The sequence below is a fragment of the Schistocerca serialis genome, chromosome 2 (assembly GCF_023864345.2).
Source record: "Schistocerca serialis cubense isolate TAMUIC-IGC-003099 chromosome 2, iqSchSeri2.2, whole genome shotgun sequence".
NCBI classification, from domain to species: domain Eukaryota; kingdom Metazoa; phylum Arthropoda; class Insecta; order Orthoptera; family Acrididae; genus Schistocerca; species Schistocerca serialis.
In genome coordinates, this window is record NC_064639.1 from 1,071,423,168 (window position 1) to 1,071,446,173 (window position 23,006).

Here is a 23,006-nt window from a genome sequence, read left to right on the forward strand (position 1 = left end):
AGCAGTGTGTGGAAACGAAAGACAGGGACGGACGTAAAGCAATCAGTACGAATAAGAAAGTATGCAGAGCCTCTGGTAGCTCAGTTGGTAGAGCGGTGGACTGTAGTGGAGGATTCACAGTTATCCATAGGTCGCTGGTTCAAATCCGGCCCAGAGGACTGTTTTTCTAATCTCAGGAGCAAAGAGGCTCCAGAGCATGCCCACTCGGTCAGAACCTCCCTATGTTTTAAACCTATTTTAAAGGAAATTCATTTGCTCAGCTTCTAGTAGCTAGTTGATAATCATGGGATTCTTAGCCTTCGTAGGATAATGATATTTCTTCGAATTATAGTAAAATTGCTTGCTCTTACAGGCATTACTCGTTTAATGTGCTATATAGGTCACATAGTCGCACCAATATTCAGCCGTTTCATAGACATCTCGTTTTTAATACAAACGTAGAAACTACACCCCTGAGGCTATCGCTGCTACTTCCTCGGCGAGAAACGCTTATTACAGAAAATTTAGACTAAACGAAGGTTCCACCGAGATTCGAACTCGGATCGCTGGATTCAGAGTCCAGAGTGCTAACCGTTACACCATGGAACCAGACAGGAGAATGGGACTCGTAAATACACTTAGCAGTGTTCTGACGTACTTCAGACACTTCCTACTTGCATTTTTTAACCTAATTGACACGATCGAGCATTATAAAACTTAATCTGGGCAATGTTTGCACTTGCAGCCGATGACTGCATTTCCTGTGCGTCTGTATGGCAGCGCTGAGTAGCAGTGTGTGGAAACGAAAGACAGGGACGGACGTAAAGCAATCAGTACGAATAAGAAAGTATGCAGAGCCTCTGGTAGCTCAGTTGGTAGAGCGGTGGACTGTAGTGGAGGATTCACAGTTATCCATAGGTCGCTGGTTCAAATCCGGCCCAGAGGACTGTTTTTCTAATCTCAGGAGCAAAGAGGCTCCAGAGCATGCCCACTCGGTCAGAACCTCCCTATGTTTTAAACCTATTTTAAAGGAAATTCATTTGCTCAGCTTCTAGTAGCTAGTTGATAATCATGGGATTCTTAGCCTTCGTAGGATAATGATATTTCTTCGAATTATAGTAAAATTGCTTGCTCTTACAGGCATTACTCGTTTAATGTGCTATATAGGTCACATAGTCGCACCAATATTCAGCCGTTTCATAGACATCTCGTTTTTAATACAAACGTAGAAACTACACCCCTGAGGCTATCGCTGCTACTTCCTCGGCGAGAAACGCTTATTACAGAAAATTTAGACTAAACGAAGGTTCCACCGAGATTCGAACTCGGATCGCTGGATTCAGAGTCCAGAGTGCTAACCGTTACACCATGGAACCAGACAGGAGAATGGGACTCGTAAATACACTTAGCAGTGTTCTGACGTACTTCAGACACTTCCTACTTGCATTTTTTAACCTAATTGACACGATCGAGCATTATAAAACTTAATCTGGGCAATGTTTGCACTTGCAGCCGATGACTGCATTTCCTGTGCGTCTGTATGGCAGCGCTGAGTAGCAGTGTGTGGAAACGAAAGACAGGGACGGACGTAAAGCAATCAGTACGAATAAGAAAGTATGCAGAGCCTCTGGTAGCTCAGTTGGTAGAGCGGTGGACTGTAGTGGAGGATTCACAGTTATCCATAGGTCGCTGGTTCAAATCCGGCCCAGAGGACTGTTTTTCTAATCTCAGGAGCAAAGAGGCTCCAGAGCATGCCCACTCGGTCAGAACCTCCCTATGTTTTAAACCTATTTTAAAGGAAATTCATTTGCTCAGCTTCTAGTAGCTAGTTGATAATCATGGGATTCTTAGCCTTCGTAGGATAATGATATTTCTTCGAATTATAGTAAAATTGCTTGCTCTTACAGGCATTACTCGTTTAATGTGCTATATAGGTCACATAGTCGCACCAATATTCAGCCGTTTCATAGACATCTCGTTTTTAATACAAACGTAGAAACTACACCCCTGAGGCTATCGCTGCTACTTCCTCGGCGAGAAACGCTTATTACAGAAAATTTAGACTAAACGAAGGTTCCACCGAGATTCGAACTCGGATCGCTGGATTCAGAGTCCAGAGTGCTAACCGTTACACCATGGAACCAGACAGGAGAATGGGACTCGTAAATACACTTAGCAGTGTTCTGACGTACTTCAGACACTTCCTACTTGCATTTTTTAACCTAATTGACACGATCGAGCATTATAAAACTTAATCTGGGCAATGTTTGCACTTGCAGCCGATGACTGCATTTCCTGTGCGTCTGTATGGCAGCGCTGAGTAGCAGTGTGTGGAAACGAAAGACAGGGACGGACGTAAAGCAATCAGTACGAATAAGAAAGTATGCAGAGCCTCTGGTAGCTCAGTTGGTAGAGCGGTGGACTGTAGTGGAGGATTCACAGTTATCCATAGGTCGCTGGTTCAAATCCGGCCCAGAGGACTGTTTTTCTAATCTCAGGAGCAAAGAGGCTCCAGAGCATGCCCACTCGGTCAGAACCTCCCTATGTTTTAAACCTATTTCAAAGGAAATTCATTTGCTCAGCTTCTAGTAGCTAGTTGATAATCATGGGATTCTTAGCCTTCGTAGGATAATGATATTTCTTCGAATTATAGTAAAATTGCTTGCTCTTACAGGCATTACTCGTTTAATGTGCTATATAGGTCACATAGTCGCACCAATATTCAGCCGTTTCATAGACATCTCGTTTTTAATACAAACGTAGAAACTACACCCCTGAGGCTATCGCTGCTACTTCCTCGGCGAGAAACGCTTATTACAGAAAATTTAGACTAAACGAAGGTTCCACCGAGATTCGAACTCGGATCGCTGGATTCAGAGTCCAGAGTGCTAACCGTTACACCATGGAACCAGACAGGAGAATGGGACTCGTAAATACACTTAGCAGTGTTCTGACGTACTTCAGACACTTCCTACTTGCATTTTTTAACCTAATTGACACGATCGAGCATTATAAAACTTAATCTGGGCAATGTTTGCACTTGCAGCCGATGACTGCATTTCCTGTGCGTCTGTATGGCAGCGCTGAGTAGCAGTGTGTGGAAACGAAAGACAGGGACGGACGTAAAGCAATCAGTACGAATAAGAAAGTATGCAGAGCCTCTGGTAGCTCAGTTGGTAGAGCGGTGGACTGTAGTGGAGGATTCACAGTTATCCATAGGTCGCTGGTTCAAATCCGGCCCAGAGGACTGTTTTTCTAATCTCAGGAGCAAAGAGGCTCCAGAGCATGCCCACTCGGTCAGAACCTCCCTATGTTTTAAACCTATTTTAAAGGAAATTCATTTGCTCAGCTTCTAGTAGCTAGTTGATAATCATGGGATTCTTAGCCTTCGTAGGATAATGATATTTCTTCGAATTATAGTAAAATTGCTTGCTCTTACAGGCATTACTCGTTTAATGTGCTATATAGGTCACATAGTCGCACCAATATTCAGCCGTTTCATAGACATCTCGTTTTTAATACAAACGTAGAAACTACACCCCTGAGGCTATCGCTGCTACTTCCTCGGCGAGAAACGCTTATTACAGAAAATTTAGACTAAACGAAGGTTCCACCGAGATTCGAACTCGGATCGCTGGATTCAGAGTCCAGAGTGCTAACCGTTACACCATGGAACCAGACAGGAGAATGGGACTCGTAAATACACTTAGCAGTGTTCTGACGTACTTCAGACACTTCCTACTTGCATTTTTTAACCTAATTGACACGATCGAGCATTATAAAACTTAATCTGGGCAATGTTTGCACTTGCAGCCGATGACTGCATTTCCTGTGCGTCTGTATGGCAGCGCTGAGTAGCAGTGTGTGGAAACGAAAGACAGGGACGGACGTAAAGCAATCAGTACGAATAAGAAAGTATGCAGAGCCTCTGGTAGCTCAGTTGGTAGAGCGGTGGACTGTAGTGGAGGATTCACAGTTATCCATAGGTCGCTGGTTCAAATCCGGCCCAGAGGACTGTTTTTCTAATCTCAGGAGCAAAGAGGCTCCAGAGCATGCCCACTCGGTCAGAACCTCCCTATGTTTTAAACCTATTTTAAAGGAAATTCATTTGCTCAGCTTCTAGTAGCTAGTTGATAATCATGGGATTCTTAGCCTTCGTAGGATAATGATATTTCTTCGAATTATAGTAAAATTGCTTGCTCTTACAGGCATTACTCGTTTAATGTGCTATATAGGTCACATAGTCGCACCAATATTCAGCCGTTTCATAGACATCTCGTTTTTAATACAAACGTAGAAACTACACCCCTGAGGCTATCGCTGCTACTTCCTCGGCGAGAAACGCTTATTACAGAAAATTTAGACTAAACGAAGGTTCCACCGAGATTCGAACTCGGATCGCTGGATTCAGAGTCCAGAGTGCTAACCGTTACACCATGGAACCAGACAGGAGAATGGGACTCGTAAATACACTTAGCAGTGTTCTGACGTACTTCAGACACTTCCTACTTGCATTTTTTAACCTAATTGACACGATCGAGCATTATAAAACTTAATCTGGGCAATGTTTGCACTTGCAGCCGATGACTGCATTTCCTGTGCGTCTGTATGGCAGCGCTGAGTAGCAGTGTGTGGAAACGAAAGACAGGGACGGACGTAAAGCAATCAGTACGAATAAGAAAGTATGCAGAGCCTCTGGTAGCTCAGTTGGTAGAGCGGTGGACTGTAGTGGAGGATTCACAGTTATCCATAGGTCGCTGGTTCAAATCCGGCCCAGAGGACTGTTTTTCTAATCTCAGGAGCAAAGAGGCTCCAGAGCATGCCCACTCGGTCAGAACCTCCCTATGTTTTAAACCTATTTTAAAGGAAATTCATTTGCTCAGCTTCTAGTAGCTAGTTGATAATCATGGGATTCTTAGCCTTCGTAGGATAATGATATTTCTTCGAATTATAGTAAAATTGCTTGCTCTTACAGGCATTACTCGTTTAATGTGCTATATAGGTCACATAGTCGCACCAATATTCAGCCGTTTCATAGACATCTCGTTTTTAATACAAACGTAGAAACTACACCCCTGAGGCTATCGCTGCTACTTCCTCGGCGAGAAACGCTTATTACAGAAAATTTAGACTAAACGAAGGTTCCACCGAGATTCGAACTCGGATCGCTGGATTCAGAGTCCAGAGTGCTAACCGTTACACCATGGAACCAGACAGGAGAATGGGACTCGTAAATACACTTAGCAGTGTTCTGACGTACTTCAGACACTTCCTACTTGCATTTTTTAACCTAATTGACACGATCGAGCATTATAAAACTTAATCTGGGCAATGTTTGCACTTGCAGCCGATGACTGCATTTCCTGTGCGTCTGTATGGCAGCGCTGAGTAGCAGTGTGTGGAAACGAAAGACAGGGACGGACGTAAAGCAATCAGTACGAATAAGAAAGTATGCAGAGCCTCTGGTAGCTCAGTTGGTAGAGCGGTGGACTGTAGTGGAGGATTCGCAGTTATCCATAGGTCGCTGGTTCAAATCCGGCCCAGAGGACTGTTTTTCTAATCTCAGGAGCAAAGAGGCTCCAGAGCATGCCCACTCGGTCAGAACCTCCCTATGTTTTAAACCTATTTTAAAGGAAATTCATTTGCTCAGCTTCTAGTAGCTAGTTGATAATCATGGGATTCTTAGCCTTCGTAGGATAATGATATTTCTTCGAATTATAGTAAAATTGCTTGCTCTTACAGGCATTACTCGTTTAATGTGCTATATAGGTCACATAGTCGCACCAATATTCAGCCGTTTCATAGACATCTCGTTTTTAATACAAACGTAGAAACTACACCCCTGAGGCTATCGCTGCTACTTCCTCGGCGAGAAACGCTTATTACAGAAAATTTAGACTAAACGAAGGTTCCACCGAGATTCGAACTCGGATCGCTGGATTCAGAGTCCAGAGTGCTAACCGTTACACCATGGAACCAGACAGGAGAATGGGACTCGTAAATACACTTAGCAGTGTTCTGACGTACTTCAGACACTTCCTACTTGCATTTTTTAACCTAATTGACACGATCGAGCATTATAAAACTTAATCTGGGCAATGTTTGCACTTGCAGCCGATGACTGCATTTCCTGTGCGTCTGTATGGCAGCGCTGAGTAGCAGTGTGTGGAAACGAAAGACAGGGACGGACGTAAAGCAATCAGTACGAATAAGAAAGTATGCAGAGCCTCTGGTAGCTCAGTTGGTAGAGCGGTGGACTGTAGTGGAGGATTCACAGTTATCCATAGGTCGCTGGTTCAAATCCGGCCCAGAGGACTGTTTTTCTAATCTCAGGAGCAAAGAGGCTCCAGAGCATGCCCACTCGGTCAGAACCTCCCTATGTTTTAAACCTATTTTAAAGGAAATTCATTTGCTCAGCTTCTAGTAGCTAGTTGATAATCATGGGATTCTTAGCCTTCGTAGGATAATGATATTTCTTCGAATTATAGTAAAATTGCTTGCTCTTACAGGCATTACTCGTTTAATGTGCTATATAGGTCACATAGTCGCACCAATATTCAGCCGTTTCATAGACATCTCGTTTTTAATACAAACGTAGAAACTACACCCCTGAGGCTATCGCTGCTACTTCCTCGGCGAGAAACGCTTATTACAGAAAATTTAGACTAAACGAAGGTTCCACCGAGATTCGAACTCGGATCGCTGGATTCAGAGTCCAGAGTGCTAACCGTTACACCATGGAACCAGACAGGAGAATGGGACTCGTAAATACACTTAGCAGTGTTCTGACGTACTTCAGACACTTCCTACTTGCATTTTTTAACCTAATTGACACGATCGAGCATTATAAAACTTAATCTGGGCAATGTTTGCACTTGCAGCCGATGACTGCATTTCCTGTGCGTCTGTATGGCAGCGCTGAGTAGCAGTGTGTGGAAACGAAAGACAGGGACGGACGTAAAGCAATCAGTACGAATAAGAAAGTATGCAGAGTCTCTGGTAGCTCAGTTGGTAGAGCGGTGGACTGTAGTGGAGGATTCACAGTTATCCATAGGTCGCTGGTTCAAATCCGGCCCAGAGGACTGTTTTTCTAATCTCAGGAGCAAAGAGGCTCCAGAGCATGCCCACTCGGTCAGAACCTCCCTATGTTTTAAACCTATTTTAAAGGAAATTCATTTGCTCAGCTTCTAGTAGCTAGTTGATAATCATGGGATTCTTAGCCTTCGTAGGATAATGATATTTCTTCGAATTATAGTAAAATTGCTTGCTCTTACAGGCATTACTCGTTTAATGTGCTATATAGGTCACATAGTCGCACCAATATTCAGCCGTTTCATAGACATCTCGTTTTTAATACAAACGTAGAAACTACACCCCTGAGGCTATCGCTGCTACTTCCTCGGCGAGAAACGCTTATTACAGAAAATTTAGACTAAACGAAGGTTCCACCGAGATTCGAACTCGGATCGCTGGATTCAGAGTCCAGAGTGCTAACCGTTACACCATGGAACCAGACAGGAGAATGGGACTCGTAAATACACTTAGCAGTGTTCTGACGTACTTCAGACACTTCCTACTTGCATTTTTTAACCTAATTGACACGATCGAGCATTATAAAACTTAATCTGGGCAATGTTTGCACTTGCAGCCGATGACTGCATTTCCTGTGCGTCTGTATGGCAGCGCTGAGTAGCAGTGTGTGGAAACGAAAGACAGGGACGGACGTAAAGCAATCAGTACGAATAAGAAAGTATGCAGAGCCTCTGGTAGCTCAGTTGGTAGAGCGGTGGACTGTAGTGGAGGATTCACAGTTATCCATAGGTCGCTGGTTCAAATCCGGCCCAGAGGACTGTTTTTCTAATCTCAGGAGCAAAGAGGCTCCAGAGCATGCCCACTCGGTCAGAACCTCCCTATGTTTTAAACCTATTTTAAAGGAAATTCATTTGCTCAGCTTCTAGTAGCTAGTTGATAATCATGGGATTCTTAGCCTTCGTAGGATAATGATATTTCTTCGAATTATAGTAAAATTGCTTGCTCTTACAGGCATTACTCGTTTAATGTGCTATATAGGTCACATAGTCGCACCAATATTCAGCCGTTTCATAGACATCTCGTTTTTAATACAAACGTAGAAACTACACCCCTGAGGCTATCGCTGCTACTTCCTCGGCGAGAAACGCTTATTACAGAAAATTTAGACTAAACGAAGGTTCCACCGAGATTCGAACTCGGATCGCTGGATTCAGAGTCCAGAGTGCTAACCGTTACACCATGGAACCAGACAGGAGAATGGGACTCGTAAATACACTTAGCAGTGTTCTGACGTACTTCAGACACTTCCTACTTGCATTTTTTAACCTAATTGACACGATCGAGCATTATAAAACTTAATCTGGGCAATGTTTGCACTTGCAGCCGATGACTGCATTTCCTGTGCGTCTGTATGGCAGCGCTGAGTAGCAGTGTGTGGAAACGAAAGACAGGGACGGACGTAAAGCAATCAGTACGAATAAGAAAGTATGCAGAGCCTCTGGTAGCTCAGTTGGTAGAGCGGTGGACTGTAGTGGAGGATTCACAGTTATCCATAGGTCGCTGGTTCAAATCCGGCCCAGAGGACTGTTTTTCTAATCTCAGGAGCAAAGAGGCTCCAGAGCATGCCCACTCGGTCAGAACCTCCCTATGTTTTAAACCTATTTTAAAGGAAATTCATTTGCTCAGCTTCTAGTAGCTAGTTGATAATCATGGGATTCTTAGCCTTCGTAGGATAATGATATTTCTTCGAATTATAGTAAAATTGCTTGCTCTTACAGGCATTACTCGTTTAATGTGCTATATAGGTCACATAGTCGCACCAATATTCAGCCGTTTCATAGACATCTCGTTTTTAATACAAACGTAGAAACTACACCCCTGAGGCTATCGCTGCTACTTCCTCGGCGAGAAACGCTTATTACAGAAAATTTAGACTAAACGAAGGTTCCACCGAGATTCGAACTCGGATCGCTGGATTCAGAGTCCAGAGTGCTAACCGTTACACCATGGAACCAGACAGGAGAATGGGACTCGTAAATACACTTAGCAGTGTTCTGACGTACTTCAGACACTTCCTACTTGCATTTTTTAACCTAATTGACACGATCGAGCATTATAAAACTTAATCTGGGCAATGTTTGCACTTGCAGCCGATGACTGCATTTCCTGTGCGTCTGTATGGCAGCGCTGAGTAGCAGTGTGTGGAAACGAAAGACAGGGACGGACGTAAAGCAATCAGTACGAATAAGAAAGTATGCAGAGCCTCTGGTAGCTCAGTTGGTAGAGCGGTGGACTGTAGTGGAGGATTCACAGTTATCCATAGGTCGCTGGTTCAAATCCGGCCCAGAGGACTGTTTTTCTAATCTCAGGAGCAAAGAGGCTCCAGAGCATGCCCACTCGGTCAGAACCTCCCTATGTTTTAAACCTATTTTAAAGGAAATTCATTTGCTCAGCTTCTAGTAGCTAGTTGATAATCATGGGATTCTTAGCCTTCGTAGGATAATGATATTTCTTCGAATTATAGTAAAATTGCTTGCTCTTACAGGCATTACTCGTTTAATGTGCTATATAGGTCACATAGTCGCACCAATATTCAGCCGTTTCATAGACATCTCGTTTTTAATACAAACGTAGAAACTACACCCCTGAGGCTATCGCTGCTACTTCCTCGGCGAGAAACGCTTATTACAGAAAATTTAGACTAAACGAAGGTTCCACCGAGATTCGAACTCGGATCGCTGGATTCAGAGTCCAGAGTGCTAACCGTTACACCATGGAACCAGACAGGAGAATGGGACTCGTAAATACACTTAGCAGTGTTCTGACGTACTTCAGACACTTCCTACTTGCATTTTTTAACCTAATTGACACGATCGAGCATTATAAAACTTAATCTGGGCAATGTTTGCACTTGCAGCCGATGACTGCATTTCCTGTGCGTCTGTATGGCAGCGCTGAGTAGCAGTGTGTGGAAACGAAAGACAGGGACGGACGTAAAGCAATCAGTACGAATAAGAAAGTATGCAGAGCCTCTGGTAGCTCAGTTGGTAGAGCGGTGGACTGTAGTGGAGGATTCACAGTTATCCATAGGTCGCTGGTTCAAATCCGGCCCAGAGGACTGTTTTTCTAATCTCAGGAGCAAAGAGGCTCCAGAGCATGCCCACTCGGTCAGAACCTCCCTATGTTTTAAACCTATTTTAAAGGAAATTCATTTGCTCAGCTTCTAGTAGCTAGTTGATAATCATGGGATTCTTAGCCTTCGTAGGATAATGATATTTCTTCGAATTATAGTAAAATTGCTTGCTCTTACAGGCATTACTCGTTTAATGTGCTATATAGGTCACATAGTCGCACCAATATTCAGCCGTTTCATAGACATCTCGTTTTTAATACAAACGTAGAAACTACACCCCTGAGGCTATCGCTGCTACTTCCTCGGCGAGAAACGCTTATTACAGAAAATTTAGACTAAACGAAGGTTCCACCGAGATTCGAACTCGGATCGCTGGATTCAGAGTCCAGAGTGCTAACCGTTACACCATGGAACCAGACAGGAGAATGGGACTCGTAAATACACTTAGCAGTGTTCTGACGTACTTCAGACACTTCCTACTTGCATTTTTTAACCTAATTGACACGATCGAGCATTATAAAACTTAATCTGGGCAATGTTTGCACTTGCAGCCGATGACTGCATTTCCTGTGCGTCTGTATGGCAGCGCTGAGTAGCAGTGTGTGGAAACGAAAGACAGGGACGGACGTAAAGCAATCAGTACGAATAAGAAAGTATGCAGAGCCTCTGGTAGCTCAGTTGGTAGAGCGGTGGACTGTAGTGGAGGATTCACAGTTATCCATAGGTCGCTGGTTCAAATCCGGCCCAGAGGACTGTTTTTCTAATCTCAGGAGCAAAGAGGCTCCAGAGCATGCCCACTCGGTCAGAACCTCCCTATGTTTTAAACCTATTTTAAAGGAAATTCATTTGCTCAGCTTCTAGTAGCTAGTTGATAATCATGGGATTCTTAGCCTTCGTAGGATAATGATATTTCTTCGAATTATAGTAAAATTGCTTGCTCTTACAGGCATTAGTCGTTTAATGTGCTATATAGGTCACATAGTCGCACCAATATTCAGCCGTTTCATAGACATCTCGTTTTTAATACAAACGTAGAAACTACACCCCTGAGGCTATCGCTGCTACTTCCTCGGCGAGAAACGCTTATTACAGAAAATTTAGACTAAACGAAGGTTCCACCGAGATTCGAACTCGGATCGCTGGATTCAGAGTCCAGAGTGCTAACCGTTACACCATGGAACCAGACAGGAGAATGGGACTCGTAAATACACTTAGCAGTGTTCTGACGTACTTCAGACACTTCCTACTTGCATTTTTTAACCTAATTGACACGATCGAGCATTATAAAACTTAATCTGGGCAATGTTTGCACTTGCAGCCGATGACTGCATTTCCTGTGCGTCTGTATGGCAGCGCTGAGTAGCAGTGTGTGGAAACGAAAGACAGGGACGGACGTAAAGCAATCAGTACGAATAAGAAAGTATGCAGAGCCTCTGGTAGCTCAGTTGGTAGAGCGGTGGACTGTAGTGGAGGATTCACAGTTATCCATAGGTCGCTGGTTCAAATCCGGCCCAGAGGACTGTTTTTCTAATCTCAGGAGCAAAGAGGCTCCAGAGCATGCCCACTCGGTCAGAACCTCCCTATGTTTTAAACCTATTTTAAAGGAAATTCATTTGCTCAGCTTCTAGTAGCTAGTTGATAATCATGGGATTCTTAGCCTTCGTAGGATAATGATATTTCTTCGAATTATAGTAAAATTGCTTGCTCTTACAGGCATTACTCGTTTAATGTGCTATATAGGTCACATAGTCGCACCAATATTCAGCCGTTTCATAGACATCTCGTTTTTAATACAAACGTAGAAACTACACCCCTGAGGCTATCGCTGCTACTTCCTCGGCGAGAAACGCTTATTACAGAAAATTTAGACTAAACGAAGGTTCCACCGAGATTCGAACTCGGATCGCTGGATTCAGAGTCCAGAGTGCTAACCGTTACACCATGGAACCAGACAGGAGAATGGGACTCGTAAATACACTTAGCAGTGTTCTGACGTACTTCAGACACTTCCTACTTGCATTTTTTAACCTAATTGACACGATCGAGCATTATAAAACTTAATCTGGGCAATGTTTGCACTTGCAGCCGATGACTGCATTTCCTGTGCGTCTGTATGGCAGCGCTGAGTAGCAGTGTGTGGAAACGAAAGACAGGGACGGACGTAAAGCAATCAGTACGAATAAGAAAGTATGCAGAGCCTCTGGTAGCTCAGTTGGTAGAGCGGTGGACTGTAGTGGAGGATTCACAGTTATCCATAGGTCGCTGGTTCAAATCCGGCCCAGAGGACTGTTTTTCTAATCTCAGGAGCAAAGAGGCTCCAGAGCATGCCCACTCGGTCAGAACCTCCCTATGTTTTAAACCTATTTTAAAGGAAATTCATTTGCTCAGCTTCTAGTAGCTAGTTGATAATCATGGGATTCTTAGCCTTCGTAGGATAATGATATTTCTTCGAATTATAGTAAAATTGCTTGCTCTTACAGGCATTACTCGTTTAATGTGCTATATAGGTCACATAGTCGCACCAATATTCAGCCGTTTCATAGACATCTCGTTTTTAATACAAACGTAGAAACTACACCCCTGAGGCTATCGCTGCTACTTCCTCGGCGAGAAACGCTTATTACAGAAAATTTAGACTAAACGAAGGTTCCACCGAGATTCGAACTCGGATCGCTGGATTCAGAGTCCAGAGTGCTAACCGTTACACCATGGAACCAGACAGGAGAATGGGACTCGTAAATACACTTAGCAGTGTTCTGACGTACTTCAGACACTTCCTACTTGCATTTTTTAACCTAATTGACACGATCGAGCGTTATAAAACTTAATCTGGGCAATGTTTGCACTTGCAGCCGATGACTGCATTTCCTGTGCGTCTGTATGGCAGCGCTGAGTAGCAGTGTGTGGAAACGAAAGACAGGGACGGACGTAAAGCAATCAGTACGAATAAGAAAGTATGCAGAGCCTCTGGTAGCTCAGTTGGTAGAGCGGTGGACTGTAGTGGAGGATTCACAGTTATCCATAGGTCGCTGGTTCAAATCCGGCCCAGAGGACTGTTTTTCTAATCTCAGGAGCAAAGAGGCTCCAGAGCATGCCCACTCGGTCAGAACCTCCCTATGTTTTAAACCTATTTTAAAGGAAATTCATTTGCTCAGCTTCTAGTAGCTAGTTGATAATCATGGGATTCTTAGCCTTCGTAGGATAATGATATTTCTTCGAATTATAGTAAAATTGCTTGCTCTTACAGGCATTACTCGTTTAATGTGCTATATAGGTCACATAGTCGCACCAATATTCAGCCGTTTCATAGACATCTCGTTTTTAATACAAACGTAGAAACTACACCCCTGAGGCTATCGCTGCTACTTCCTCGGCGAGAAACGCTTATTACAGAAAATTTAGACTAAACGAAGGTTCCACCGAGATTCGAACTCGGATCGCTGGATTCAGAGTCCAGAGTGCTAACCGTTACACCATGGAACCAGACAGGAGAATGGGACTCGTAAATACACTTAGCAGTGTTCTGACGTACTTCAGACACTTCCTACTTGCATTTTTTAACCTAATTGACACGATCGAGCATTATAAAACTTAATCTGGGCAATGTTTGCACTTGCAGCCGATGACTGCATTTCCTGTGCGTCTGTATGGCAGCGCTGAGTAGCAGTGTGTGGAAACGAAAGACAGGGACGGACGTAAAGCAATCAGTACGAATAAGAAAGTATGCAGAGCCTCTGGTAGCTCAGTTGGTAGAGCGGTGGACTGTAGTGGAGGATTCACAGTTATCCATAGGTCGCTGGTTCAAATCCGGCCCAGAGGACTGTTTTTCTAATCTCAGGAGCAAAGAGGCTCCAGAGCATGCCCACTCGGTCAGAACCTCCCTATGTTTTAAACCTATTTTAAAGGAAATTCATTTGCTCAGCTTCTAGTAGCTAGTTGATAATCATGGGATTCTTAGCCTTCGTAGGATAATGATATTTCTTCGAATTATAGTAAAATTGCTTGCTCTTACAGGCATTACTCGTTTAATGTGCTATATAGGTCACATAGTCGCACCAATATTCAGCCGTTTCATAGACATCTCGTTTTTAATACAAACGTAGAAACTACACCCCTGAGGCTATCGCTGCTACTTCCTCGGCGAGAAACGCTTATTACAGAAAATTTAGACTAAACGAAGGTTCCACCGAGATTCGAACTCGGATCGCTGGATTCAGAGTCCAGAGTGCTAACCGTTACACCATGGAACCAGACAGGAGAATGGGACTCGTAAATACACTTAGCAGTGTTCTGACGTACTTCAGACACTTCCTACTTGCATTTTTTAACCTAATTGACACGATCGAGCATTATAAAACTTAATCTGGGCAATGTTTGCACTTGCAGCCGATGACTGCATTTCCTGTGCGTCTGTATGGCAGCGCTGAGTAGCAGTGTGTGGAAACGAAAGACAGGGACGGACGTAAAGCAATCAGTACGAATAAGAAAGTATGCAGAGCCTCTGGTAGCTCAGTTGGTAGAGCGGTGGACTGTAGTGGAGGATTCACAGTTATCCATAGGTCGCTGGTTCAAATCCGGCCCAGAGGACTGTTTTTCTAATCTCAGGAGCAAAGAGGCTCCAGAGCATGCCCACTCGGTCAGAACCTCCCTATGTTTTAAACCTATTTTAAAGGAAATTCATTTGCTCAGCTTCTAGTAGCTAGTTGATAATCATGGGATTCTTAGCCTTCGTAGGATAATGATATTTCTTCGAATTATAGTAAAATTGCTTGCTCTTACAGGCATTACTCGTTTAATGTGCTATATAGGTCACATAGTCGCACCAATATTCAGCCGTTTCATAGACATCTCGTTTTTAATACAAACGTAGAAACTACACCCCTGAGGCTATCGCTGCTACTTCCTCGGCGAGAAACGCTTATTACAGAAAATTTAGACTAAACGAAGGTTCCACCGAGATTCGAACTCGGATCGCTGGATTCAGAGTCCAGAGTGCTAACCGTTACACCATGGAACCAGACAGGAGAATGGGACTCGTAAATACACTTAGCAGTGTTCTGACGTACTTCAGACACTTCCTACTTGCATTTTTTAACCTAATTGACACGATCGAGCATTATAAAACTTAATCTGGGCAATGTTTGCACTTGCAGCCGATGACTGCATTTCCTGTGCGTCTGTATGGCAGCGCTGAGTAGCAGTGTGTGGAAACGAAAGACAGGGACGGACGTAAAGCAATCAGTACGAATAAGAAAGTATGCAGAGCCTCTGGTAGCTCAGTTGGTAGAGCGGTGGACTGTAGTGGAGGATTCACAGTTATCCATAGGTCGCTGGTTCAAATCCGGCCCAGAGGACTGTTTTTCTAATCTCAGGAGCAAAGAGGCTCCAGAGCATGCCCACTCGGTCAGAACCTCCCTATGTTTTAAACCTATTTTAAAGGAAATTCATTTGCTCAGCTTCTAGTAGCTAGTTGATAATCATGGGATTCTTAGCCTTCGTAGGATAATGATATTTCTTCGAATTATAGTAAAATTGCTTGCTCTTACAGGCATTACTCGTTTAATGTGCTATATAGGTCACATAGTCGCACCAATATTCAGCCGTTTCATAGACATCTCGTTTTTAATACAAACGTAGAAACTACACCCCTGAGGCTATCGCTGCTACTTCCTCGGCGAGAAACGCTTATTACAGAAAATTTAGACTAAACGAAGGTTCCACCGAGATTCGAACTCGGATCGCTGGATTCAGAGTCCAGAGTGCTAACCGTTACACCATGGAACCAGACAGGAGAATGGGACTCGTAAATACACTTAGCAGTGTTCTGACGTACTTCAGACACTTCCTACTTGCATTTTTTAACCTAATTGACACGATCGAGCATTATAAAACTTAATCTGGGCAATGTTTGCACTTGCAGCCGATGACTGCATTTCCTGTGCGTCTGTATGGCAGCGCTGAGTAGCAGTGTGTGGAAACGAAAGACAGGGACGGACGTAAAGCAATCAGTACGAATAAGAAAGTATGCAGAGCCTCTGGTAGCTCAGTTGGTAGAGCGGTGGACTGTAGTGGAGGATTCACAGTTATCCATAGGTCGCTGGTTCAAATCCGGCCCAGAGGACTGTTTTTCTAATCTCAGGAGCAAAGAGGCTCCAGAGCATGCCCACTCGGTCAGAACCTCCCTATGTTTTAAACCTATTTTAAAGGAAATTCATTTGCTCAGCTTCTAGTAGCTAGTTGATAATCATGGGATTCTTAGCCTTCGTAGGATAATGATATTTCTTCGAATTATAGTAAAATTGCTTGCTCTTACAGGCATTACTCGTTTAATGTGCTATATAGGTCACATAGTCGCACCAATATTCAGCCGTTTCATAGACATCTCGTTTTTAATACAAACGTAGAAACTACACCCCTGAGGCTATCGCTGCTACTTCCTCGGCGAGAAACGCTTATTACAGAAAATTTAGACTAAACGAAGGTTCCACCGAGATTCGAACTCGGATCGCTGGATTCAGAGTCCAGAGTGCTAACCGTTACACCATGGAACCAGACAGGAGAATGGGACTCGTAAATACACTTAGCAGTGTTCTGACGTACTTCAGACACTTCCTACTTGCATTTTTTAACCTAATTGACACGATCGAGCATTATAAAACTTAATCTGGGCAATGTTTGCACTTGCAGCCGATGACTGCATTTCCTGTGCGTCTGTATGGCAGCGCTGAGTAGCAGTGTGTGGAAACGAAAGACAGGGACGGACGTAAAGCAATCAGTACGAATAAGAAAGTATGCAGAGCCTCTGGTAGCTCAGTTGGTAGAGCGGTGGACTGTAGTGGAGGATCCACAGTTATCCATAGGTCGCTGGTTCAAATCCGGCCCAGAGGACTGTTTTTCTAATCTCAGGAGCAAAGAGGCTCCAGAGCATGCCCACTCGGTCAGAACCTCCCTATGTTTTAAACCTATTTTAAAGGAAATTCATTTGCTCAGCTTCTAGTAGCTAGTTGATAATCATGGGATTCTTAGCCTTCGTAGGATAATGATATTTCTTCGAATTATAGTAAAATTGCTTGCTCTTACAGGCATTACTCGTTTAATGTGCTATATAGGTCACATAGTCGCACCAATATTCAGCCGTTTCATAGACATCTCGTTTTTAATACAAACGTAGAAACTACACCCCTGAGGCTATCGCTGCTACTTCCTCGGCGAGAAACGCTTATTACAGAAAATTTAGACTAAACGAAGGTTCCACCGAGATTCGAACTCGGATCGCTGGATTCAGAGTCCAGAGTGCTAACCGTTACACCATGGAACCAGACAGGAGAATGGGACTCGTAAATACACTTAGCAGTGTTCTGACGTACTTCAGACACTTCCTACTTGCATTTTTTAACCTAATTGACACGATCGAGCATTATAAAACTTAATCTGGGCAATGTTTGCACTTGCAGCCGATGACTGCATTTCCTGTGCGTCTGTATGGCAGCGCTGAGTAGCAGTGTGTGGAAACGAAAGACAGGGACGGACGTAAAGCAATCAGTACGAATAAGAAAGTATGCAGAGCCTCTGGTAGCTCAGTTGGTAGAGCGGTGGACTGTAGTGGAGGATTCACAGTTATCCATAGGTCGCTGGTTCAAATCCGGCCCAGAGGACTGTTTTTCTAATCTCAGGAGCAAAGAGGCTCCAGAGCATGCCCACTCGGTCAGAACCTCCCTATGTTTTAAACCTATTTTAAAGGAAATTCATTTGCTCAGCTTCTAGTAGCTAGTTGATAATCATGGGATTCTTAGCCTTCGTAGGATAATGATATTTCTTCGAATTATAGTAAAATTGCTTGCTCTTACAGGCATTACTCGTTTAATGTGCTATATAGGTCACATAGTCGCACCAATATTCAGCCGTTTCATAGACATCTCGTTTTTAATACAAACGTAGAAACTACACCCCTGAGGCTATCGCTGCTACTTCCTCGGCGAGAAACGCTTATTACAGAAAATTTAGACTAAACGAAGGTTCCACCGAGATTCGAACTCGGATCGCTGGATTCAGAGTCCAGAGTGCTAACCGTTACACCATGGAACCAGACAGGAGAATGGGACTCGTAAATACACTTAGCAGTGTTCTGACGTACTTCAGACACTTCCTACTTGCATTTTTTAACCTAATTGACACGATCGAGCATTATAAAACTTAATCTGGGCAATGTTTGCACTTGCAGCCGATGACTGCATTTCCTGTGCGTCTGTATGGCAGCGCTGAGTAGCAGTGTGTGGAAACGAAAGACAGGGACGGACGTAAAGCAATCAGTACGAATAAGAAAGTATGCAGAGCCTCTGGTAGCTCAGTTGGTAGAGCGGTGGACTGTAGTGGAGGATTCACAGTTATCCATAGGTCGCTGGTTCAAATCCGGCCCAGAGGACTGTTTTTCTAATCTCAGGAGCAAAGAGGCTCCAGAGCATGCCCACTCGGTCAGAACCTCCCTATGTTTTAAACCTATTTTAAAGGAAATTCATTTGCTCAGCTTCTAGTAGCTAGTTGATAATCATGGGATTCTTAGCCTTCGTAGGATAATGATATTTCTTCGAATTATAGTAAAATTGCTTGCTCTTACAGGCATTACTCGTTTAATGTGCTATATAGGTCACATAGTCGCACCAATATTCAGCCGTTTCATAGACATCTCGTTTTTAATACAAACGTAGAAACTACACCCCTGAGGCTATCGCTGCTACTTCCTCGGCGAGAAACGCTTATTACAGAAAATTTAGACTAAACGAAGGTTCCACCGAGATTCGAACTCGGATCGCTGGATTCAGAGTCCAGAGTGCTAACCGTTACACCATGGAACCAGACAGGAGAATGGGACTCGTAAATACACTTAGCAGTGTTCTGACGTACTTCAGACACTTCCTACTTGCATTTTTTAACCTAATTGACACGATCGAGCATTATAAAACTTAATCTGGGCAATGTTTGCACTTGCAGCCGATGACTGCATTTCCTGTGCGTCTGTATGGCAGCGCTGAGTAGCAGTGTGTGGAAACGAAAGACAGGGACGGACGTAAAGCAATCAGTACGAATAAGAAAGTATGCAGAGCCTCTGGTAGCTCAGTTGGTAGAGCGGTGGACTGTAGTGGAGGATTCACAGTTATCCATAGGTCGCTGGTTCAAATCCGGCCCAGAGGACTGTTTTTCTAATCTCAGGAGCAAAGAGGCTCCAGAGCATGCCCACTCGGTCAGAACCTCCCTATGTTTTAAACCTATTTTAAAGGAAATTCATTTGCTCAGCTTCTAGTAGCTAGTTGATAATCATGGGATTCTTAGCCTTCGTAGGATAATGATATTTCTTCGAATTATAGTAAAATTGCTTGCTCTTACAGGCATTACTCGTTTAATGTGCTATATAGGTCACATAGTCGCACCAATATTCAGCCGTTTCATAGACATCTCGTTTTTAATACAAACGTAGAAACTACACCCCTGAGGCTATCGCTGCTACTTCCTCGGCGAGAAACGCTTATTACAGAAAATTTAGACTAAACGAAGGTTCCACCGAGATTCGAACTCGGATCGCTGGATTCAGAGTCCAGAGTGCTAACCGTTACACCATGGAACCAGACAGGAGAATGGGACTCGTAAATACACTTAGCAGTGTTCTGACGTACTTCAGACACTTCCTACTTGCATTTTTTAACCTAATTGACACGATCGAGCATTATAAAACTTTATCTGGGCAATGTTTGCACTTGCAGCCGATGACTGCATTTCCTGTGCGTCTGTATGGCAGCGCTGAGTAGCAGTGTGTGGAAACGAAAGACAGGGACGGACGTAAAGCAATCAGTACGAATAAGAAAGTATGCAGAGCCTCTGGTAGCTCAGTTGGTAGAGCGGTGGACTGTAGTGGAGGATTCACAGTTATCCATAGGTCGCTGGTTCAAATCCGGCCCAGAGGACTGTTTTTCTAATCTCAGGAGCAAAGAGGCTCCAGAGCATGCCCACTCGGTCAGAACCTCCCTATGTTTTAAACCTATTTTAAAGGAAATTCATTTGCTCAGCTTCTAGTAGCTAGTTGATAATCATGGGATTCTTAGCCTTCGTAGGATAATGATATTTCTTCGAATTATAGTAAAATTGCTTGCTCTTACAGGCATTACTCGTTTAATGTGCTATATAGGTCACATAGTCGCACCAATATTCAGCCGTTTCATAGACATCTCGTTTTTAATACAAACGTAGAAACTACACCCCTGAGGCTATCGCTGCTACTTCCTCGGCGAGAAACGCTTATTACAGAAAATTTAGACTAAACGAAGGTTCCACCGAGATTCGAACTCGGATCGCTGGATTCAGAGTCCAGAGTGCTAACCGTTACACCATGGAACCAGACAGGAGAATGGGACTCGTAAATACACTTAGCAGTGTTCTGACGTACTTCAGACACTTCCTACTTGCATTTTTTAACCTAATTGACACGATCGAGCATTATAAAACTTAATCTGGGCAATGTTTGCACTTGCAGCCGATGACTGCATTTCCTGTGCGTCTGTATGGCAGCGCTGAGTAGCAGTGTGTGGAAACGAAAGACAGGGACGGACGTAAAGCAATCAGTACGAATAAGAAAGTATGCAGAGCCTCTGGTAGCTCAGTTGGTAGAGCGGTGGACTGTAGTGGAGGATTCACAGTTATCCATAGGTCGCTGGTTCAAATCCGGCCCAGAGGACTGTTTTTCTAATCTCAGGAGCAAAGAGGCTCCAGAGCATGCCCACTCGGTCAGAACCTCCCTATGTTTTAAACCTATTTTAAAGGAAATTCATTTGCTCAGCTTCTAGTAGCTAGTTGATAATCATGGGATTCTTAGCCTTCGTAGGATAATGATATTTCTTCGAATTATAGTAAAATTGCTTGCTCTTACAGGCATTACTCGTTTAATGTGCTATATAGGTCACATAGTCGCACCAATATTCAGCCGTTTCATAGACATCTCGTTTTTAATACAAACGTAGAAACTACACCCCTGAGGCTATCGCTGCTACTTCCTCGGCGAGAAACGCTTATTACAGAAAATTTAGACTAAACGAAGGTTCCACCGAGATTCGAACTCGGATCGCTGGATTCAGAGTCCAGAGTGCTAACCGTTACACCATGGAACCAGACAGGAGAATGGGACTCGTAAATACACTTAGCAGTGTTCTGACGTACTTCAGACACTTCCTACTTGCATTTTTTAACCTAATTGACACGATCGAGCATTATAAAACTTAATCTGGGCAATGTTTGCACTTGCAGCCGATGACTGCATTTCCTGTGCGTCTGTATGGCAGCGCTGAGTAGCAGTGTGTGGAAACGAAAGACAGGGACGGACGTAAAGCAATCAGTACGAATAAGAAAGTATGCAGAGCCTCTGGTAGCTCAGTTGGTAGAGCGGTGGACTGTAGTGGAGGATTCACAGTTATCCATAGGTCGCTGGTTCAAATCCGGCCCAGAGGACTGTTTTTCTAATCTCAGGAGCAAAGAGGCTCCAGAGCATGCCCACTCGGTCAGAACCTCCCTATGTTTTAAACCTATTTTAAAGGAAATTCATTTGCTCAGCTTCTAGTAGCTAGTTGATAATCATGGGATTCTTAGCCTTCGTAGGATAATGATATTTCTTCGAATTATAGTAAAATTGCTTGCTCTTACAGGCATTACTCGTTTAATGTGCTATATAGGTCACATAGTCGCACCAATATTCAGCCGTTTCATAGACATCTCGTTTTTAATACAAACGTAGAAACTACACCCCTGAGGCTATCGCTGCTACTTCCTCGGCGAGAAACGCTTATTACAGAAAATTTAGACTAAACGAAGGTTCCACCGAGATTCGAACTCGGATCGCTGGATTCAGAGTCCAGAGTGCTAACCGTTACACCATGGAACCAGACAGGAGAATGGGACTCGTAAATACACTTAGCAGTGTTCTGACGTACTTCAGACACTTCCTACTTGCATTTTTTAACCTAATTGACACGATCGAGCATTATAAAACTTAATCTGGGCAATGTTTGCACTTGCAGCCGATGACTGCATTTCCTGTGCGTCTGTATGGCAGCGCTGAGTAGCAGTGTGTGGAAACGAAAGACAGGGACGGACGTAAAGCAATCAGTACGAATAAGAAAGTATGCAGAGCCTCTGGTAGCTCAGTTGGTAGAGCGGTGGACTGTAGTGGAGGATTCACAGTTATCCATAGGTCGCTGGTTCAAATCCGGCCCAGAGGACTGTTTTTCTAATCTCAGGAGCAAAGAGGCTCCAGAGCATGCCCACTCGGTCAGAACCTCCCTATGTTTTAAACCTATTTTAAAGGAAATTCATTTGCTCAGCTTCTAGTAGCTAGTTGATAATCATGGGATTCTTAGCCTTCGTAGGATAATGATATTTCTTCGAATTATAGTAAAATTGCTTGCTCTTACAGGCATTACTCGTTTAATGTGCTATATAGGTCACATAGTCGCACCAATATTCAGCCGTTTCATAGACATCTCGTTTTTAATACAAACGTAGAAACTACACCCCTGAGGCTATCGCTGCTACTTCCTCGGCGAGAAACGCTTATTACAGAAAATTTAGACTAAACGAAGGTTCCACCGAGATTCGAACTCGGATCGCTGGATTCAGAGTCCAGAGTGCTAACCGTTACACCATGGAACCAGACAGGAGAATGGGACTCGTAAATACACTTAGCAGTGTTCTGACGTACTTCAGACACTTCCTACTTGCATTTTTTAACCTAATTGACACGATCGAGCATTATAAAACTTAATCTGGGCAATGTTTGCACTTGCAGCCGATGACTGCATTTCCTGTGCGTCTGTATGGCAGCGCT

At 43.7% G+C, this 23,006-nt stretch overlaps 60 non-coding genes across 60 annotated transcripts; 30 read left to right on the forward strand and 30 right to left on the reverse strand.

Moving 5' to 3' along the window:
- Positions 1–69: 69 nt before the first annotated feature.
- Positions 70–158, forward strand: Trnay-gua (transfer RNA tyrosine (anticodon GUA)). Its single transcript is given in 2 exon segments — positions 70–106; positions 123–158. It is a non-coding gene; the product is annotated as a tRNA-Tyr (tRNA).
- Positions 159–516: 358 nt separating this feature from the next.
- On the reverse strand, positions 517–588 carry Trnaq-cug (transfer RNA glutamine (anticodon CUG)). Its single transcript has one exon. It is a non-coding gene; the product is annotated as a tRNA-Gln (tRNA).
- Positions 589–836: 248 nt separating this feature from the next.
- On the forward strand, positions 837–925 carry Trnay-gua (transfer RNA tyrosine (anticodon GUA)). The gene is given in 2 exon segments: positions 837–873; positions 890–925. It is a non-coding gene; the product is annotated as a tRNA-Tyr (tRNA).
- Positions 926–1,283: 358 nt separating this feature from the next.
- On the reverse strand, positions 1,284–1,355 carry Trnaq-cug (transfer RNA glutamine (anticodon CUG)). Its single transcript has one exon. It is a non-coding gene; the product is annotated as a tRNA-Gln (tRNA).
- Positions 1,356–1,603: 248 nt separating this feature from the next.
- Trnay-gua (transfer RNA tyrosine (anticodon GUA)) lies at positions 1,604–1,692 on the forward strand. Its single transcript is given in 2 exon segments — positions 1,604–1,640; positions 1,657–1,692. It is a non-coding gene; the product is annotated as a tRNA-Tyr (tRNA).
- Positions 1,693–2,050: 358 nt separating this feature from the next.
- Positions 2,051–2,122, reverse strand: Trnaq-cug (transfer RNA glutamine (anticodon CUG)). The gene has a single exon. It is a non-coding gene; the product is annotated as a tRNA-Gln (tRNA).
- A 248-nt stretch (positions 2,123–2,370) lies between these two features.
- On the forward strand, positions 2,371–2,459 carry Trnay-gua (transfer RNA tyrosine (anticodon GUA)). The gene is given in 2 exon segments: positions 2,371–2,407; positions 2,424–2,459. It is a non-coding gene; the product is annotated as a tRNA-Tyr (tRNA).
- Positions 2,460–2,817: 358 nt separating this feature from the next.
- On the reverse strand, positions 2,818–2,889 carry Trnaq-cug (transfer RNA glutamine (anticodon CUG)). Its single transcript has one exon. It is a non-coding gene; the product is annotated as a tRNA-Gln (tRNA).
- Positions 2,890–3,137: 248 nt separating this feature from the next.
- On the forward strand, positions 3,138–3,226 carry Trnay-gua (transfer RNA tyrosine (anticodon GUA)). Its single transcript is given in 2 exon segments — positions 3,138–3,174; positions 3,191–3,226. It is a non-coding gene; the product is annotated as a tRNA-Tyr (tRNA).
- Positions 3,227–3,584: 358 nt separating this feature from the next.
- Trnaq-cug (transfer RNA glutamine (anticodon CUG)) lies at positions 3,585–3,656 on the reverse strand. The gene has a single exon. It is a non-coding gene; the product is annotated as a tRNA-Gln (tRNA).
- A 248-nt stretch (positions 3,657–3,904) lies between these two features.
- Positions 3,905–3,993, forward strand: Trnay-gua (transfer RNA tyrosine (anticodon GUA)). Its single transcript is given in 2 exon segments — positions 3,905–3,941; positions 3,958–3,993. It is a non-coding gene; the product is annotated as a tRNA-Tyr (tRNA).
- A 358-nt stretch (positions 3,994–4,351) lies between these two features.
- Trnaq-cug (transfer RNA glutamine (anticodon CUG)) lies at positions 4,352–4,423 on the reverse strand. Its single transcript has one exon. It is a non-coding gene; the product is annotated as a tRNA-Gln (tRNA).
- Positions 4,424–4,671: 248 nt separating this feature from the next.
- Trnay-gua (transfer RNA tyrosine (anticodon GUA)) lies at positions 4,672–4,760 on the forward strand. The gene is given in 2 exon segments: positions 4,672–4,708; positions 4,725–4,760. It is a non-coding gene; the product is annotated as a tRNA-Tyr (tRNA).
- A 358-nt stretch (positions 4,761–5,118) lies between these two features.
- On the reverse strand, positions 5,119–5,190 carry Trnaq-cug (transfer RNA glutamine (anticodon CUG)). Its single transcript has one exon. It is a non-coding gene; the product is annotated as a tRNA-Gln (tRNA).
- Positions 5,191–5,438: 248 nt separating this feature from the next.
- Positions 5,439–5,527, forward strand: Trnay-gua (transfer RNA tyrosine (anticodon GUA)). The gene is given in 2 exon segments: positions 5,439–5,475; positions 5,492–5,527. It is a non-coding gene; the product is annotated as a tRNA-Tyr (tRNA).
- A 358-nt stretch (positions 5,528–5,885) lies between these two features.
- Positions 5,886–5,957, reverse strand: Trnaq-cug (transfer RNA glutamine (anticodon CUG)). Its single transcript has one exon. It is a non-coding gene; the product is annotated as a tRNA-Gln (tRNA).
- A 248-nt stretch (positions 5,958–6,205) lies between these two features.
- Trnay-gua (transfer RNA tyrosine (anticodon GUA)) lies at positions 6,206–6,294 on the forward strand. The gene is given in 2 exon segments: positions 6,206–6,242; positions 6,259–6,294. It is a non-coding gene; the product is annotated as a tRNA-Tyr (tRNA).
- A 358-nt stretch (positions 6,295–6,652) lies between these two features.
- Trnaq-cug (transfer RNA glutamine (anticodon CUG)) lies at positions 6,653–6,724 on the reverse strand. Its single transcript has one exon. It is a non-coding gene; the product is annotated as a tRNA-Gln (tRNA).
- Positions 6,725–6,972: 248 nt separating this feature from the next.
- Trnay-gua (transfer RNA tyrosine (anticodon GUA)) lies at positions 6,973–7,061 on the forward strand. The gene is given in 2 exon segments: positions 6,973–7,009; positions 7,026–7,061. It is a non-coding gene; the product is annotated as a tRNA-Tyr (tRNA).
- Positions 7,062–7,419: 358 nt separating this feature from the next.
- Trnaq-cug (transfer RNA glutamine (anticodon CUG)) lies at positions 7,420–7,491 on the reverse strand. Its single transcript has one exon. It is a non-coding gene; the product is annotated as a tRNA-Gln (tRNA).
- A 248-nt stretch (positions 7,492–7,739) lies between these two features.
- Positions 7,740–7,828, forward strand: Trnay-gua (transfer RNA tyrosine (anticodon GUA)). The gene is given in 2 exon segments: positions 7,740–7,776; positions 7,793–7,828. It is a non-coding gene; the product is annotated as a tRNA-Tyr (tRNA).
- A 358-nt stretch (positions 7,829–8,186) lies between these two features.
- On the reverse strand, positions 8,187–8,258 carry Trnaq-cug (transfer RNA glutamine (anticodon CUG)). The gene has a single exon. It is a non-coding gene; the product is annotated as a tRNA-Gln (tRNA).
- Positions 8,259–8,506: 248 nt separating this feature from the next.
- Positions 8,507–8,595, forward strand: Trnay-gua (transfer RNA tyrosine (anticodon GUA)). Its single transcript is given in 2 exon segments — positions 8,507–8,543; positions 8,560–8,595. It is a non-coding gene; the product is annotated as a tRNA-Tyr (tRNA).
- Positions 8,596–8,953: 358 nt separating this feature from the next.
- Trnaq-cug (transfer RNA glutamine (anticodon CUG)) lies at positions 8,954–9,025 on the reverse strand. Its single transcript has one exon. It is a non-coding gene; the product is annotated as a tRNA-Gln (tRNA).
- A 248-nt stretch (positions 9,026–9,273) lies between these two features.
- Trnay-gua (transfer RNA tyrosine (anticodon GUA)) lies at positions 9,274–9,362 on the forward strand. Its single transcript is given in 2 exon segments — positions 9,274–9,310; positions 9,327–9,362. It is a non-coding gene; the product is annotated as a tRNA-Tyr (tRNA).
- Positions 9,363–9,720: 358 nt separating this feature from the next.
- On the reverse strand, positions 9,721–9,792 carry Trnaq-cug (transfer RNA glutamine (anticodon CUG)). Its single transcript has one exon. It is a non-coding gene; the product is annotated as a tRNA-Gln (tRNA).
- A 248-nt stretch (positions 9,793–10,040) lies between these two features.
- Trnay-gua (transfer RNA tyrosine (anticodon GUA)) lies at positions 10,041–10,129 on the forward strand. Its single transcript is given in 2 exon segments — positions 10,041–10,077; positions 10,094–10,129. It is a non-coding gene; the product is annotated as a tRNA-Tyr (tRNA).
- Positions 10,130–10,487: 358 nt separating this feature from the next.
- Positions 10,488–10,559, reverse strand: Trnaq-cug (transfer RNA glutamine (anticodon CUG)). The gene has a single exon. It is a non-coding gene; the product is annotated as a tRNA-Gln (tRNA).
- A 248-nt stretch (positions 10,560–10,807) lies between these two features.
- On the forward strand, positions 10,808–10,896 carry Trnay-gua (transfer RNA tyrosine (anticodon GUA)). The gene is given in 2 exon segments: positions 10,808–10,844; positions 10,861–10,896. It is a non-coding gene; the product is annotated as a tRNA-Tyr (tRNA).
- Positions 10,897–11,254: 358 nt separating this feature from the next.
- On the reverse strand, positions 11,255–11,326 carry Trnaq-cug (transfer RNA glutamine (anticodon CUG)). The gene has a single exon. It is a non-coding gene; the product is annotated as a tRNA-Gln (tRNA).
- A 248-nt stretch (positions 11,327–11,574) lies between these two features.
- Trnay-gua (transfer RNA tyrosine (anticodon GUA)) lies at positions 11,575–11,663 on the forward strand. The gene is given in 2 exon segments: positions 11,575–11,611; positions 11,628–11,663. It is a non-coding gene; the product is annotated as a tRNA-Tyr (tRNA).
- A 358-nt stretch (positions 11,664–12,021) lies between these two features.
- On the reverse strand, positions 12,022–12,093 carry Trnaq-cug (transfer RNA glutamine (anticodon CUG)). The gene has a single exon. It is a non-coding gene; the product is annotated as a tRNA-Gln (tRNA).
- Positions 12,094–12,341: 248 nt separating this feature from the next.
- Positions 12,342–12,430, forward strand: Trnay-gua (transfer RNA tyrosine (anticodon GUA)). The gene is given in 2 exon segments: positions 12,342–12,378; positions 12,395–12,430. It is a non-coding gene; the product is annotated as a tRNA-Tyr (tRNA).
- Positions 12,431–12,788: 358 nt separating this feature from the next.
- On the reverse strand, positions 12,789–12,860 carry Trnaq-cug (transfer RNA glutamine (anticodon CUG)). Its single transcript has one exon. It is a non-coding gene; the product is annotated as a tRNA-Gln (tRNA).
- Positions 12,861–13,108: 248 nt separating this feature from the next.
- Positions 13,109–13,197, forward strand: Trnay-gua (transfer RNA tyrosine (anticodon GUA)). The gene is given in 2 exon segments: positions 13,109–13,145; positions 13,162–13,197. It is a non-coding gene; the product is annotated as a tRNA-Tyr (tRNA).
- A 358-nt stretch (positions 13,198–13,555) lies between these two features.
- On the reverse strand, positions 13,556–13,627 carry Trnaq-cug (transfer RNA glutamine (anticodon CUG)). The gene has a single exon. It is a non-coding gene; the product is annotated as a tRNA-Gln (tRNA).
- Positions 13,628–13,875: 248 nt separating this feature from the next.
- Positions 13,876–13,964, forward strand: Trnay-gua (transfer RNA tyrosine (anticodon GUA)). The gene is given in 2 exon segments: positions 13,876–13,912; positions 13,929–13,964. It is a non-coding gene; the product is annotated as a tRNA-Tyr (tRNA).
- A 358-nt stretch (positions 13,965–14,322) lies between these two features.
- Positions 14,323–14,394, reverse strand: Trnaq-cug (transfer RNA glutamine (anticodon CUG)). The gene has a single exon. It is a non-coding gene; the product is annotated as a tRNA-Gln (tRNA).
- A 248-nt stretch (positions 14,395–14,642) lies between these two features.
- Trnay-gua (transfer RNA tyrosine (anticodon GUA)) lies at positions 14,643–14,731 on the forward strand. The gene is given in 2 exon segments: positions 14,643–14,679; positions 14,696–14,731. It is a non-coding gene; the product is annotated as a tRNA-Tyr (tRNA).
- Positions 14,732–15,089: 358 nt separating this feature from the next.
- On the reverse strand, positions 15,090–15,161 carry Trnaq-cug (transfer RNA glutamine (anticodon CUG)). Its single transcript has one exon. It is a non-coding gene; the product is annotated as a tRNA-Gln (tRNA).
- A 248-nt stretch (positions 15,162–15,409) lies between these two features.
- On the forward strand, positions 15,410–15,498 carry Trnay-gua (transfer RNA tyrosine (anticodon GUA)). Its single transcript is given in 2 exon segments — positions 15,410–15,446; positions 15,463–15,498. It is a non-coding gene; the product is annotated as a tRNA-Tyr (tRNA).
- Positions 15,499–15,856: 358 nt separating this feature from the next.
- On the reverse strand, positions 15,857–15,928 carry Trnaq-cug (transfer RNA glutamine (anticodon CUG)). Its single transcript has one exon. It is a non-coding gene; the product is annotated as a tRNA-Gln (tRNA).
- A 248-nt stretch (positions 15,929–16,176) lies between these two features.
- On the forward strand, positions 16,177–16,265 carry Trnay-gua (transfer RNA tyrosine (anticodon GUA)). Its single transcript is given in 2 exon segments — positions 16,177–16,213; positions 16,230–16,265. It is a non-coding gene; the product is annotated as a tRNA-Tyr (tRNA).
- Positions 16,266–16,623: 358 nt separating this feature from the next.
- On the reverse strand, positions 16,624–16,695 carry Trnaq-cug (transfer RNA glutamine (anticodon CUG)). Its single transcript has one exon. It is a non-coding gene; the product is annotated as a tRNA-Gln (tRNA).
- A 248-nt stretch (positions 16,696–16,943) lies between these two features.
- Positions 16,944–17,032, forward strand: Trnay-gua (transfer RNA tyrosine (anticodon GUA)). The gene is given in 2 exon segments: positions 16,944–16,980; positions 16,997–17,032. It is a non-coding gene; the product is annotated as a tRNA-Tyr (tRNA).
- A 358-nt stretch (positions 17,033–17,390) lies between these two features.
- Trnaq-cug (transfer RNA glutamine (anticodon CUG)) lies at positions 17,391–17,462 on the reverse strand. The gene has a single exon. It is a non-coding gene; the product is annotated as a tRNA-Gln (tRNA).
- A 248-nt stretch (positions 17,463–17,710) lies between these two features.
- Positions 17,711–17,799, forward strand: Trnay-gua (transfer RNA tyrosine (anticodon GUA)). The gene is given in 2 exon segments: positions 17,711–17,747; positions 17,764–17,799. It is a non-coding gene; the product is annotated as a tRNA-Tyr (tRNA).
- A 358-nt stretch (positions 17,800–18,157) lies between these two features.
- On the reverse strand, positions 18,158–18,229 carry Trnaq-cug (transfer RNA glutamine (anticodon CUG)). Its single transcript has one exon. It is a non-coding gene; the product is annotated as a tRNA-Gln (tRNA).
- Positions 18,230–18,477: 248 nt separating this feature from the next.
- Trnay-gua (transfer RNA tyrosine (anticodon GUA)) lies at positions 18,478–18,566 on the forward strand. Its single transcript is given in 2 exon segments — positions 18,478–18,514; positions 18,531–18,566. It is a non-coding gene; the product is annotated as a tRNA-Tyr (tRNA).
- Positions 18,567–18,924: 358 nt separating this feature from the next.
- On the reverse strand, positions 18,925–18,996 carry Trnaq-cug (transfer RNA glutamine (anticodon CUG)). Its single transcript has one exon. It is a non-coding gene; the product is annotated as a tRNA-Gln (tRNA).
- A 248-nt stretch (positions 18,997–19,244) lies between these two features.
- Trnay-gua (transfer RNA tyrosine (anticodon GUA)) lies at positions 19,245–19,333 on the forward strand. Its single transcript is given in 2 exon segments — positions 19,245–19,281; positions 19,298–19,333. It is a non-coding gene; the product is annotated as a tRNA-Tyr (tRNA).
- A 358-nt stretch (positions 19,334–19,691) lies between these two features.
- Trnaq-cug (transfer RNA glutamine (anticodon CUG)) lies at positions 19,692–19,763 on the reverse strand. The gene has a single exon. It is a non-coding gene; the product is annotated as a tRNA-Gln (tRNA).
- Positions 19,764–20,011: 248 nt separating this feature from the next.
- On the forward strand, positions 20,012–20,100 carry Trnay-gua (transfer RNA tyrosine (anticodon GUA)). Its single transcript is given in 2 exon segments — positions 20,012–20,048; positions 20,065–20,100. It is a non-coding gene; the product is annotated as a tRNA-Tyr (tRNA).
- A 358-nt stretch (positions 20,101–20,458) lies between these two features.
- Positions 20,459–20,530, reverse strand: Trnaq-cug (transfer RNA glutamine (anticodon CUG)). Its single transcript has one exon. It is a non-coding gene; the product is annotated as a tRNA-Gln (tRNA).
- A 248-nt stretch (positions 20,531–20,778) lies between these two features.
- Trnay-gua (transfer RNA tyrosine (anticodon GUA)) lies at positions 20,779–20,867 on the forward strand. Its single transcript is given in 2 exon segments — positions 20,779–20,815; positions 20,832–20,867. It is a non-coding gene; the product is annotated as a tRNA-Tyr (tRNA).
- A 358-nt stretch (positions 20,868–21,225) lies between these two features.
- Trnaq-cug (transfer RNA glutamine (anticodon CUG)) lies at positions 21,226–21,297 on the reverse strand. The gene has a single exon. It is a non-coding gene; the product is annotated as a tRNA-Gln (tRNA).
- Positions 21,298–21,545: 248 nt separating this feature from the next.
- On the forward strand, positions 21,546–21,634 carry Trnay-gua (transfer RNA tyrosine (anticodon GUA)). Its single transcript is given in 2 exon segments — positions 21,546–21,582; positions 21,599–21,634. It is a non-coding gene; the product is annotated as a tRNA-Tyr (tRNA).
- Positions 21,635–21,992: 358 nt separating this feature from the next.
- Positions 21,993–22,064, reverse strand: Trnaq-cug (transfer RNA glutamine (anticodon CUG)). Its single transcript has one exon. It is a non-coding gene; the product is annotated as a tRNA-Gln (tRNA).
- A 248-nt stretch (positions 22,065–22,312) lies between these two features.
- Positions 22,313–22,401, forward strand: Trnay-gua (transfer RNA tyrosine (anticodon GUA)). Its single transcript is given in 2 exon segments — positions 22,313–22,349; positions 22,366–22,401. It is a non-coding gene; the product is annotated as a tRNA-Tyr (tRNA).
- Positions 22,402–22,759: 358 nt separating this feature from the next.
- Trnaq-cug (transfer RNA glutamine (anticodon CUG)) lies at positions 22,760–22,831 on the reverse strand. Its single transcript has one exon. It is a non-coding gene; the product is annotated as a tRNA-Gln (tRNA).
- Between the last annotated feature and the right edge of the window lie 175 nt (positions 22,832–23,006).